Raw genomic sequence first — 5611 nt, 5'->3', positions numbered from 1 at the left:
CCTAGAGGATAGATCTTTTGTTTCAAGGTCCCGGTGTGACCTATTATACCAGGCCTGTGTGTCGGTATATTGTAACCCAGTTGTTAGCAGTTGGATGTAATTAGATTTCATGCAATAAATCTATCTGTTCTACATTGCCTCCATCATATCTGTGTGTTTCTGTTGTGTTTACTCTTGCTGACCGGTTTGGATTGATCTCCTTGAGGTCCCTCCTCATTGGTGACTACTTCAATATCTATGGATTTTATCGCTGGTTTGTCTATTCCTTCACATCCTCATGATGTTATCATGGTCACCCTTGATAGGTTGACCAAGGTAGCACATTCCTTTTTTATTAGATGGACAATGGCTCATATTTTCATGGAGCAGATAAGGATGTTGCATGGTATTCCTCGATGGATTATATCAGATTGTGATCCAGTGTTCACTTTAGCATTATGGACTTCCCTTTAGCATGACTTAGGAGTGCAACTAAACTTCAGTTCGGCATATCATCTAGAGATAGATGGTCAAACAGAAAGGGTTAATCATGTCTTGGAGGACATGTTGTGGATGTATGTCATGGATCAGCAGTCCAGATGGGAGAATTACATTCATTTGGTGGGTTTTTCCTATAACAACGGCTATCATAGTTTGATTGGCATGTCTCCTTTCCAAGCATTATATGGTAGACCGTGTCAAACACCCTTGAGTTGGGATCATGTAGAGGAAAGAGTACTCCTTGGTTCGGAGATGTTGTAGGACATAGAGTAGGAGGTGGGGCGTATTAGAGAGCATTTGACAATGGCATAGAATAGACAGAAGAAATATGCAAATTCTCATCATGTGGACATGCATTTTTCTATTAGAGATAAGGTGTTTTTGAGAGTGCGTCTATGAAAGAGTCATATCCGTTATGGAAAAGGCTCTAAGTTGGTGCCTTGATTTGTAGGACCTTTCGATATTTTAGAGTGGATTGGTCCTGTAGCGTATCACCATGCCTTTCTGCCCAGCTTATCCCCTATTCATGATGTGCTTCATGTGTCTGTATTGAGACCTTATCATCCTAATATATCACATGTTTTGGATTGGCATTCATTGCAGGTCGAGGACGGGCAGCTTTCTTTAGAGCCCGTGCACATTCTTCAGTGTCAAGGGCTGGCCCTCAAGTGTTGTGACATAGAGTAAGTAAGGGTCCAATGGGACCTAAGTGGTGATTTTTTAGAGACATGGGAGGATGTTGCTCGAATGAGAGAGCTTTACCCTTATTTTTTGTCAGGCTTCCAAGAATAAGCCTAGGCAAAGGAGGAGAGGATGTAGTATCCCTCCTAGAATCACATTTTGATTTATGCTTCGATAGACCAATTTAGACTCATGGTTGATATTTTGATTAAATTCGATCAACACTTATGATCTTATTTCGACTCTAGATGCTTATTGATGATGATGGGAATTTGATATGACACATGGTGTTGGATGACTCATATGATTAATGACATATTTTGGATTAGTTGATGGATGGAATTATAATGGATGGATTATATGCACTTGACATTCTTATGTGGACTATATGATTTATGAGGTTGTGATAGTTATAACCCCTATTTCATGGCTATGGTTTCATGTGATGCATCATTGATGTTGTTCTTGTGTAACTATCTTCATGGACGGGACGATGCCTTATCACTCATTGAGAGCATGATATGGTGTTGTGATTCTCTTTTCACTTGCTTGTTTATTATGATGTATATATATTGTATATATAGTGTATTGTGTTTTAGTGGTGGTTGCAGGATTGCAGTTGTTAATATTAACCGAAGACTGAGAGAGGGGGTGAATCAGCACTATATCGGTTTATTAAAGATTTAACCTTAAACAAAACTCTTATTCAAACTTTACCATTTATCAATATAAGCAGCATTAATAAGTAACATGCACACACAAAATTAAACACACATGACAATCAAGATTTATCACGTGGAAACCCAATTGGGAGAAAACCACGGTGTGAGTAGAAACTCAAAAAATCTGCACTATTCTTAAGTATGCCTGGTGAGGAGCCATCCCTATTAGGAGATTACAAAGACACTATTAGGTGCCACCTGGTTAAGGGATTTTCTTCAAGGCCTGTTAGAACCTTTACCCTGTTAGAGGTAGCTTTCTTAAAGGACTTAGGATCATCATTTAATATGTCACCCAGTTAATGAATTTTACAAAGGGACCTATTAAAGTCCACCTGGTTAAGGGATTTTACTATGGTGTAATTATTAAAGAGCAACAAGTCATTGATCTGATGATGACACTTTTCTGTCATATAGATTTGTTCTATATCTACTTCAATCTCTGCTCGGTGATGGCTTCAACGATTCATGATAAACTCTTCTACACTTTGCTTATGTTGCACCTTTTCTCTAACTTACAACCTCAATCCACTCACCACTTCATCAACATGCAAATTCAAAATGAAAAACATGTATATAGCTTTCTTCAATCTTGGCACTCACTTTCCCTCCAGAACACGAACTCAAAAATCATACTATATGACAATTTGTTCGTTCCTCAAATCTCACTGATTATATCAGTGGGACTAGCCATTCATGCCACAAATCTCATCAGTTCTCTAACAATCACTATGACTTCAACGAGCACTTTCTAATTTGAAAAAATATACATTTCACCATTGTGATCTACTATTGTTTGTTTTCTTTATATTGGTGAACCTCTTTACTCAGCTTAATCTACCGGTTGCTTCCTGTAAATCAGTCTCTTCTCACTGATGGAAGTCTTTAGTCCTCTGTTCCTTACCAATCCACTATAACCCTTTTCCAATCGGCTATGATGACATCTAAACTGGTATTGCCATCAATGACAACTTCTTAAGTACTACAAACTTCATGATGCCAACAATCTCCCCCTTTAGCATTGGTGGTAAAAGATCTAGACTGGATTGGACTAGATCTCCCCCTATTCCGGTTCTCCCCCTGTTCTCTACCTTCTCTGCCTCTACCGATGGATCTCTGCCTTCTCATATGTACAATCCTTTATACATTCATTCTCCACTTTTTTACAACAATGACAAATAATAAAGGAATCCAAGTATACAAAATAATTTATGAGAGTAAGTCAAAAATTTCTTTGAAATTGACCTTAGTAACCTCTAAAGAAGATTCCCATGTAGGCTTTACTTGTTTCATGGTGATGATTTTTCCATACAGGTGTGTGACCAAATCTTCCATGTCATCCACTGTCTTGAAATTAGATCTACTGATGAGACCTTCTTCTTGCTTCACATTGCCTTGTAATAAGTCAATGAAAGGGGCAAGATAGCATTGTATCTCTAGTAGATTTAGAGATCGTTTGTCTTGTTCCTCTTTTAGCGAGTTGATTTCATGAGTCAATTGTTTGACTTTTCCACTGAAAGTTTGTACTGAGCTTGTAAGAGGATCAAATGAGCCCAATAGATCTTGAATTTCCTGTTGACTCTTTACTCTTTTGACTTCAAGATCTTTGATGAAATCAGGGAATTTTGAGAATCTGACCAATAATTGGCCAACTTCCTTTAAGATTGATTTCAGCTCTTCAGTGCTGGTAGAGAGAGAAATTTTTTCAACTGATATGTGTTCCATTAAGTGCACACCTCTTCTGGTTTCATACTGCCTTGCTGCAACCTTCTCCAGATTGGTTGCCTCTGAACCATTTCTTTGACAAGAGTGCCCAATTGATCGATGATAGGTGCAATCTCATCAACATCAATATTATGAATGAGATCAAATAAGATTATCTTTGTAGTATTAAGAATTATTGCCTTCTTTTTCTTTGCTTTAAGTTTAGCCTTTTCATCTTGAATTCTTAATTTCTCTGAAACTTTTATTAATTGTTTGGGGTTCATCTTCTTGATATCAATTACTGAGTCTTCCCCTTCTTCCTCCTCTATTTCTTCTTCTTCTTCTTCAGCTTCTACCTCAAAGCTGGCTAAGATGGGGAGTTTAGGTTTTTTTTTCTTAGTTTCCTTTTCTAAATCTAACTTCCTCTTTACCACCTATGATTTTAGACCACCTTTAGGTTGACCAAATGAAGAATCTTCTATCTTTTTCTCTTGTTCCATTTCCTTGGTCTCCCCTAGACTAATACCAGTTGTTCCCATTTCCTTCAACTTGTCGTTCTTCTTTTCTGCTTCCTTCTTTTCTTGTTCCTTCTCCTCTGTTTCAGCAACAGATGGTATTGATGAGTCTATCATCTTGGGGATTTCTCCCTCTGCACCTTTTTCAAGCAACTGAAGTTCATTGCCAGTAGAATGTGATGTGGGAATATCTATTGTCACCGAATTCCTTTGAGGTTTTCCTCATAAGGAATGTCCTCAATTGTAACTCCATCATCTGCTAGATGTTTGGTTTGATTGGATCTCTTTACTGGTGTATCATCAATATCAATGGTTTCAACAGTTGATTTTTTCTCAACTGGTGGCTCTACATCCTTTGTCAGATTAGGAATATCTAACACAACATCACCTATGATATCTTCAACGAAAATTTCATCAAACCCATTAGTGGTGTCCTTGTCGTTTCCTTTTCTCTTTTCTTGAGTAGTTGTTTCTTGTCCTTGTTTCACTTCTTTTTCTATTTCCTCCTTAGCTTCCTTTTGATGGCTCAAAATTGTTTTCCACATGTCAACGCCCTCATCATGCACACCTTGAATGTATCCTATGGCCACTCTCCCTATTATGTTCCTTATTTTGAAACATTGTATACATGCTTCAGCCACTAAAGTTTCCTGATTATAATCCAATTCATGTTGCACTTCCATGAGTGCCTTTATTCAGTGTCCTTTTTCAATTGCCAAGGCAGTTTTCCATCTCCCTTCAATGAGATTTTGTAAATCTGATGCAATTAAACATTGTAGTTCACTGGGGGTTTTGTAGAAATTATGTAGGTTCTAGATGAGTGCATCTTCATTTTTTATTTTGTCTTCCTCATTATAGAGAGGATACTTTTTCCCAATACCAGCTAAGCATCCATACTCTTTCATCCCATGAACCAATTCATCAATAGTTTGAGCTACATTTCTACCACTTCTTCTAACTTATTTAAATACCACATCAGATTGGGTGTTAGAGTTATCATCCTCCTTTTCATCTTTCTTGGGCTTCTTCTTAGCCTTTGTGTCGATTGACTTTTCACTCTTTTTCTTTCTTGCATATGTGACTCCTACCAGTCCACTTCTACCTTGGGAAGATGTAGGAGTGTCTGAGTCCTTTTCTTTCATATATGTTGTCGGTTTGTTGGATGCAGCACCCTTGGATCTACTCTTGGACATTTTCTTCTTTTCATCTGTTTGCTCTTCATTTTTGTTTGATTTTGCCCCTATTTTCTCACTTGTACCTGTGGAAGCAGTGGCACTGGATGCTTCATCTCCATATTTCTTGTCTAAGGCGTCAATTATTTTCCTAACTTTCTTTTGAATGATAAGCTCTTTGAGTTCCTTCTTAATTTTGTAGCTTGCCTCCTCATAAGTTCCAAATCTCTTATCTTTTATGTCTACCAGTTTGGACAGTAACATATTTGCATATATTTTGGCAATGTCTGCATTGATCTCATAACTCATAGCGGGTACCTAGAAAGTTCTATGTTCGATC

The sequence above is a fragment of the Cryptomeria japonica genome, chromosome 10 (genome assembly GCF_030272615.1).
Source record: "Cryptomeria japonica chromosome 10, Sugi_1.0, whole genome shotgun sequence".
Lineage (NCBI taxonomy): Eukaryota > Viridiplantae > Streptophyta > Pinopsida > Cupressales > Cupressaceae > Cryptomeria > Cryptomeria japonica.
The sequence above is the reverse complement of the archived record's forward strand: the minus strand, read 5'-3'. Positions refer to the sequence as shown.